The following is an 8,103-nucleotide window of genomic DNA, read 5'->3' as shown; positions in this document are numbered from 1 at the left end:
GTGTTTACAGAATTGTGACTGTGTAAATATTGTTCACTGCCGAGCTTCCTCATCTACTCTGATTATGATCGTTTCCGTCCCTGACCCCCAGAACCTTTCCGTTCTTCTCCTCCTCCGGTGCTACCTGCCATTAGCACTCCTCTGGTCCCCTCCAGTGCTCTGGCTGGTACTTAGCCTTCCCGGGCCCTCCAGCTACCTCCTCCACCTGTCCCACAGCTGGCACCCTGGAACCTCCCCTCACTGCTTCCTGGGTTGGCCTTTTCCTGGCTCCCTTCTCTTCCTGCTTTCTTGACTCTCTCTCTCTGCTGGAGCTCATCGCATTTAAGAATCCCTATCGAATATTAAAGAACAGAATGGTCTTGGGACCTGCTCATGAGAGTAATTATACCTTTAGTAGCTACGAATTGGGAAAAAAAATACACAAGGCCCCCAAATTATCATGAAGGCACTCCTGCTCCTAAGTGAGTTTGTGTTTTACTTAACCACAATAGCATCTATCAGTGTGTGAAAGCCTGTTCCAAGTTTAGGCTTAAGGGTTTGTTCAATCTTGCTTCAGTCTCTCATCCTCCATTTGCCACCTCGCCTCCTTATCTTGCGGTAAGACAACCTCCCTCTTAACTTTCAACTCAGTCCCTGTGCTTTAACCGAACTTAAGTACTGGTTTAAGGCCTGACCTCGTGTGTGCACGTGACCATGGCTGGCCAATCAGAAATCTCCTCTTCCCAGAGGTAGCGTGCAAGCAGACCAACCAGAGGCATTTTGAGGATGGGTTTTCCTCTACATCGGTGTAGAGCTGGAATTACTAATGACCATCTTTGCAGCCTTGGGGCTTGCATCCTTCAGAGCCTGAAGCCAGAGGACAGCATAGTTGAGGAACAGATGGGGAAAGGATGATGCTGTTTGAGCCCTAGATGCAGCCAGCTTTAAGCACTTAAGCTTCCCGGGTATATGAGCTGATCCACTGTATGACATTTTTGGTTCAAGCATATTTTAGTTGGATTTCTTTCACTTGGAGCATAAAGAACAGCGACTGCTATATTTGTCTTTGTGAACTTGGTCAAGTTATACAAGCAGTGTATATATTCATGTATCCTGACCAACAGCTTACAGCAACACTAGGTTCCCTATCCCTCTGCTTTTGTCAGCCTGAGCCTGAGATAGCTTGACATTGAATAGTCCCATTTAGGGACTGGAGGAAGCAACTTAGCATGAGTCACTGGCCTAAAATATACTTTCCACCCAAATGCCCCGTGCCTGGAATTCGGTGGTGACGGTGGCGTTCTCTAGCGTTAATCCTGGCCCTCTTCAAGTGGTACTCCTTTGGAGTGCAAAGTATGTGGGGAAAGGCAGCAATTAAGGTAGAGCATCTGGGGCCGGTTCTGCTTTTGCCCTGAAAGCTGGCAAAAGAGACGATGACAGGGGCCGGAGGCCTTGTGGAGCCTTGGGGGCTCTGATGGTGAATCTCACTGTTCTTCAAATTGTCTGAAGTCCATGCAGATCCTTGACTAGGGCTGTGCCTTTAGACAGCCTCGTTCTTAGGACATTTCAGGCAATGAGAATCGTTCTAGTTTCAAAAGGCCTCAAGAGAAAGAAATTTCACTACCTTTTTTTTTTTTTTTAAGATCTATTTATTTGGGCAGGGGAGGGGCAGAGGGAGAGAGAGAATCCTCAAGCAGACTCTCTGCTGAGTGTGGAGCCCCACACAGGCTGATCCCAGGACCTTGAGATCATGACCTCAGCCAAAACCAAGAGTGGGTCGCGGAACCAGCCGAGCCACCCAGGTGCCCCTCACTACTGATGTTTAACTTGTAGAAGCCCTTTCTTGTGGAGGTTCCTATGGGAAGCAGTGGATACAGGATTCAGTGTAGACAGATCTAGGTACAAATCCCAGCTCCTAATGGCATAGTCCCTTTGCAGCTTCTGGGGCAAACTCAGCACTATGTGCTGACCTTTAGGAGGTCAGTCTGTATTTCAAAAGGAAATCCTATGTGGAGAATGAAGAAATGGTTTAAAATCCACCCAGTGAGATTCCTGAGTCATCGCTGCAGGCAGGGCCTGGTACTAGGTATTGGGGAGAGGAAGGAGATGTGATTCTTGCCTTGTCAGGGTTCCTGCCCTAACAGAGAACTGCGGTGGGGCTTTCACATTGATGGACTATCTTTCCCTCTGCTCCATTTACAGGGGACACCTAAAAGAGAGGGGCCTTGTACATAACCTCTAAACCAGGGCTCGGTCCCATCCTAGGATAGAGAGGATTATTGGCTCTCCCTACATCCACACTCTTGCTTTGTCTCCCTGTGGGCAGAGTGTACTTCCTGTCCCCTGGCCCGGGGCTTGGCCATGTGACTTGCTTTGGCCCATGGAATGGGCAGAAATGAAAGTGTGATCATCCTGTGTCTGGGCTTGAAGAGGTCCAGTGAAGTTTCTGCTTCGCCTCTTATTATGCTTCCTTCCGGTAGCCTCTTCAGCTGGGGCCCCAGAACCAACACAGGTGGAAAAGAGCTAGCCCCGCCGATCTGCAGACCAGCAGTGAGAAGCAGCACTGACCCAGCCGGCAGAGCATTCGAGTACAGCTGTACCGGCCATCCTGCGAGAATCGGTGTTCCAGTCCGCTGAGTTTGGGGATGGTTTATCAGTTAGCATTGTTGTAGCGAAGGATAACCAGTGCACGTACTCACTCCTTCATTAGGCTATAGGTTCAGTCGCAGTAGAGACCCAACACAACAGTGTGGTAGATAAAAAAGCAGCTTATTGATCTCTGATATAATCATCTGGTTAAGGACTGTAGTCCAGGGCTGGTTTGGTGGTTCGCATGTCAGGGAGCCAGGCGCCTTCTATTTGACGGCTCCACCATTCTGGGGTGTCGCCCTCATCCACGTGAGGTCTTTATGCTGTCCACAGGTTGAGGTCTTAATTTCCCTTGGCCCTGCAAGCTGGAACCCTCCACAGCGTGGCGCCAAACCTTCTCCAACACTACCCTTGAACACACAAAGCTCCACCTTGAAGCACCATTCCCACTTATGCTTCAGGCCTCTAGGACTTTAACTGTTGAATGAGTGTGCTCCCCTCCCCATCCCCCAGGTCTCAACAACATCTCCTCCCCACTAGGACCTCAGGAGCCAGAGCTGGTCGTGCCTGGCGCTCCCCAGGACTGAGAGGCCCTGACTTCCATGGGGGCGGCTGCCAGCCGGCGTGAGCCTTCGGGACTCCAAGGGTAAGAATCCAGTGGTGCCTTCTGGTCATCTTCAGTTGGCTCTGCCCTGCCTCTCCCACCCTCCAATCCCTGTTGACCTCCAGTCCTGAAGAAGCCAGAGAACCTCTGCTCCACCGCCTCCCGGCTCTCTTTGCCCTACTTCAGTAGTTTCGTGAGCATCAAAAGGCTTGTTAGAGGGGCGCCTGGGTGGCTCAGTTGCTTAAGCGACTGCCTTCGGCTCAGGTCATGATCCTGGAGTCCCAGGATGGAGTCCTGCATCGGGCTCCCTGCTTGGCAGGGAGATTCCTTCTCCCTCTGACCCTCTCCCCTCTCATGCTCTCTCTCATTGTCTCTCTCAAATAAATAAATAAATAAATACATCAATCAATCAATCAATCTTAAAAAATAGCCTTGTTAGAATGGTTCCTCTGTTTTGGAGACCAGCTCAGGAGGGGTGGGCATGTGGGTTTCGAGGGCGACAGATTCGAGGGCGACAGATTCTCTCTTTCTCTAAATGCTAGCCAGGCTCCTCTGAGCCCTCTTCTTCATTCAACCTTGCTTGGCCCTTGAAGACTTGAACAAACACTAACATAGTTTCAACCAGCTCATGGCCGCATCCCGAGTAGAACCCAAGCCTCCATTAAAGTGCCTGCCTCAAAAGCTCAAGGCTGTCTAAAGAATTTGCTGCTTATTCCAGCCGACACCTGAGGATAGGGCCCTTGTATCCCAGCTTCCGGGAGAGGGTAAGAGCCTAACTTTGGTAAGTGCCAGTTAGCAAGCCCAGGTGGTTTCATATGGGCCAACCCACCGACCTGCTTTTTGCAGTTTTTCACTTCTGATTATGGAGTCCCCAGTCATTCCCTTCCCTATTCCCTCAGTCTCCCTGTGAAATACCCAGTCACCTCTGTACTGGCCCCAGTTAAGTTCCGGTCACGATGAGCCCTTTTCCCTATACTACCGCAGGCCCTTATTCCCTGTACTACTGCAGTCCCGTATTCCCTGTACTACAGCATTCCCTTATCCCTGTACTACAGCCGTCCCGTATTCCCTGTACTACAGCCATCCCATATTCTCTGTACTACAGCATTCCCTTATTCCCTGTACTACTGCAGTCCCGTATCTCCTGTACTTCTGCAGTCCCGTATTCCCTGTACTACAGCAGTCCTTTATTACTGATTGAGATCTGTCTGGACCACTTTCAGTGGTGTCTGGTTTGGTTTATTTTCAACAGGGGAGATGCACAGGATCAGCCTTTTAAATTTAATTAATCTGTTTATTTTTCAGGATCAGTCTTTTAAATAAGCATCTCAGGGATGTTTGAGTTTCGAGGTTCAAAGACCATATTTGGAGAAATTGTGTTTCCCTATGGATACCTTTTCTCTGGCAGCCCTTTTGAATGAGGGCTGTGTTTCCTCAGATACCTCATTGCCCATACTCCATCCAGCTCTCATTCCAGTGAGAACACTCCAGAGACCAAACTAAGAATCAACTCCAGGTGCTTCTCCAGTCACCTCTGGGGATGACTGCATGTCATCAGTATCCAGTATCTGGTACCTCACCTGCTGCCCAGCGAGAATGACACCTTTCTAGGTTTCTGACTTAGCTAGCTCTCCACCATGTTACTCCTTGTAGACACCACCCCCCTTTTAGAAAGACTTGAACACCCACCCATTTGTTGGATAGTGTTGGTTGGCTTTTGACACCCACTTCTATCCCTTTCCTTGCAGGTGCTGGAAGCCCACGAACCACATTTCACAGATTCCCTTGACAACAGAGTTCTGCCAATAAAATGTACCTGTGTGAAATCTGGAAGGTGGAAGCCACTCTCTCCTCCTCTGCAGAGCAGACACGCAGGCTGTACGCTGGACTCCATATTCCCCCACTAGTCACCGGGCTTGGGACTGTGGGGTGGGGGCTGCCGTGACCTCAGCAGTCTGTTGAGTGGTGGCAGCAGCTTTGAATCTATGGAAAGCAGCTGTAACCTGAAAGCTAGTGATGCGATCCCCCCCCCCCCCACACTCACCACCGCTAGCCCCCCAGTGATGAGCACCAATTATGTTTATGGACATCCGTCATGACCTGAGCTGAAACCAAGAGTTGAATGTTTAACCAACCTAACCACCCAGGAGCCACAGGAGTGGAGGAATTTTTGCCTTTTCCGCAGACTGCGCCGCATTATCCCTTGGAATCATGCAGCCATGATCTGTGTTGGGTGAGGAAGGTGGTGGTAGGTTTGGTGCTGGGCTGCGCTGGCGAGAGCCAAGCCGCACACGTCTGAGCCTCAGTGTGGTCAGGAGAGGCTAGGGCGGTACATGCATGCGAATGGGTAAATGACCCCACCAGTATGTTTTCTGAAATAAAGGCCTGAGGAGGGCAGTCTTGGGTAATTACTGCTCTCACACATTCTTCTTTACCCTAGACCTCAGCCCCTCCCTCCCTACTAGCTACCCAAGGGTTTGGATTTTTTTTTTTTTTTTTAAGAAAACAAACCCAAAACACCCCAATGTGAATTATCCACGGGCTTGTAAGGGTGAAGAGCCCTCTACTTGCCAAGACAGGGCACACATTTTGTGCATGGGTTTGAGCACTTGGGAAGAAAAACAGGGCTTAGCTCTACAATGGAGCTAAGTGATCCAAATATTCTGGCAATGCCGAAGACCTTACGAGAGGGGCCAGAAATAGATGGTCCTCTCTGGGCAGGAGGTCAAGCGTGTTGTGAATAGCTGGTCCTTGGTGAGCCAGGGGAGAGAGCACCAGAATAAACTGCTAATTGATTTAAGAGTCTACATCCCCTGAATATATGTTTTCCAGTTTCCAGAGACTGATTTGATCAGGGAAACGAGGGAAAGATGCCCCTACTCATCCTCCTTTGCCCACACTGCTCTTGTGGAAGTACACTGGCTCCCACAAGGGATTCTAGCTTCAGTCCTGCTCCTCACGCCTGTGGCCCCTGTTCCCTGGATAGACATGTTTAACTAGTTCCATTTTAATTCCTTACCACATGGCTAGAATTGGTTAGGAATTTATACATTTTAATATGAGAAAAATAAGTCTTTTACAAGCAATGCTGAGAAGCCAATATCAGAAAATAAACTTTGTAGGCGATCGGAGACAGGATGGGCTCACTCAATGACGATCTCGGGGACAGTGTCGCTCTCGTCACCCAGCTCTTCACCGGTGGAATCTGTGAACAGACCCTTCTCTACCAGGTCTGCACTTCTCGCTCTGCGAAAAGAATACCAAAGGCTTTTACTCTGCAGAGGAACAATTCAACTTTTCATAATTTACTCATTTGAGGTAAGAATTGTAAATCAGGTACCCTAGTTCCTTGTTGAAAATCTCATCCTCATCAGAAGAATCCCTGTCATGCAGCTTCTGTGCCATGTTCTTCTTGCGTGTGGCATTGAGAGGTCTGTACATGTCCCGAAGCCAAAGTGGCCGCCTCCTCCAGAAAAAGCCCTCCTAGAAAACAGAAAGGACGATGTGAATTCTGCATTTCCCCTGCACTCTCCAGCCACAGGACTTTACCCTGCTCAGATTTACCTGACTCTCACTTTCTGTTGAGCATCTCTTCCGCAGCAGAGATCGAAAGAAGCCCCTTGGAGGAAACACACACGCAATTAGTGATTCATGCCATTTCCTTTGCCTCTCACAATCTGCATCTCTGGTCTTATTAGGATACCTCTGTCCATAATCACAGGAAGCAAAATCCCCACAGACCTGGGATCTTGAAAATAATCCCATGCATGCTGGGCTTCCAGAATTTTCCCATGTCTGTCTGTAATGGCCCCACAATGTTGGAGATGTTTCTATGTGGCTCGGCATGGAGTATAGGCAGGATTTTCATCCTGCTCACCTGGGCCCTTGGCAAAGTGCAGTGAACAAACCGTGCAACCGCACGGCAGAAGCACCTTACTCTCCGGAAGTATTTTACATTGGTCTCCTATGCGCTTAGTCTCATAGGCATCATTTGCTGGGGGGGGGGGGGGGGGGGGAAGGAGAGGTGCTTCTATTTTCCTAGCTGCTTTATCCTGCAAGTTGAACTGCACCAGGAAAATGCCTGAGTCCAACCAGCAAAGATATCTAGCTCACTGACTTTCACACTGCAGGCTGTCACTGATGAGTGAGTGAGTCGTGAAATCAGCTTAAAGGTCACAACCAGCACGAAAATACAAAATATTCTTTTTGAATACAAACAATATAGAGAAAGAGTGTATAGGAAGTTTGTCTTAGACACTGCTTATGTCTCTACGGTATGTGTGTACTGAATTGTGACATAAAATGTAGCCTGCAGCCCAAGAACAGTGTAATCAGAGGAGGAGTGCCCAACTGGAAAGGAACCATCTTCTGACACTCACTAGCAGTATGACCATGGGGCAATTTACCTTCCCTTTCTTCTTCTCCATTTCCTTATTATAAAAGGAAAAGACAAACTATTATCTAAGGCCTCTCCCAGTTACAATTCTATGGGATCTGGACAAAGGGACTGGAGAGTGGGGGCTCGAAAACCAGGAGGAGGAGGAGGGAAAAGTTTTCCTGCCACTTTACAGGAAGGAGTCCTATAACCTGCCTTCCATCAGCCTTGAAGACTAGCCCTCTTAGCCCAAGACTTTGTGGCCCTCCCTATCCTTTCCCCAGAGCCTCCGAGAGGCCTCCAGCCAGGCCTGATGCTCACTACCAGCAGGAACCAACACCTCCCCACCTCCACCCTCTTTCTTTAAAGGACTGGTGACAGCAGATGCTCTCTGCCAGTCTCATTCTAACTCAGGTTTGGCTGGGGAGCTAATTTTGCTGGATCCAGGCAGAGCATTAGGCCAAATAAGTATTCTTTCTGCCTTTGGTGGTGTCCTGGGCGTAAAACAAGGGGATTGAAATAGAGAGGAGTTCTAAAATCTAGTTCTAAAATTCTA

At 49.0% G+C, this 8,103-nt stretch overlaps 2 long non-coding RNA genes across 2 annotated transcripts; one reads left to right on the top strand and one right to left on the bottom strand.

The window, feature by feature from the left end:
• The first annotated feature begins 3,106 nt into the window (after positions 1–3,106).
• On the top strand, positions 3,107–5,409 carry LOC123323856. Its single transcript, XR_006539547.1, has 3 exons — positions 3,107–3,214; positions 3,715–3,936; positions 4,921–5,409. It is a non-coding gene; the product is annotated as an uncharacterized LOC123323856 (long non-coding RNA).
• An 801-nt stretch (positions 5,410–6,210) lies between these two features.
• On the bottom strand, positions 6,211–6,796 carry LOC110581527. The gene is made up of 3 exons (XR_006539548.1): positions 6,737–6,796; positions 6,513–6,655; positions 6,211–6,418 (listed from the first exon to the last, which is right to left on the bottom strand). It is a non-coding gene; the product is annotated as an uncharacterized LOC110581527 (long non-coding RNA).
• Between the last annotated feature and the right edge of the window lie 1,307 nt (positions 6,797–8,103).

Source organism: Neomonachus schauinslandi, unplaced genomic scaffold, assembly GCF_002201575.2.
Source record: "Neomonachus schauinslandi unplaced genomic scaffold, ASM220157v2 HiC_scaffold_1629, whole genome shotgun sequence".
In the NCBI taxonomy this organism is placed as follows: Eukaryota; Metazoa; Chordata; class Mammalia; order Carnivora; family Phocidae; genus Neomonachus; species Neomonachus schauinslandi.
This window is presented reverse-complemented; position numbering and strand designations above follow the sequence as displayed.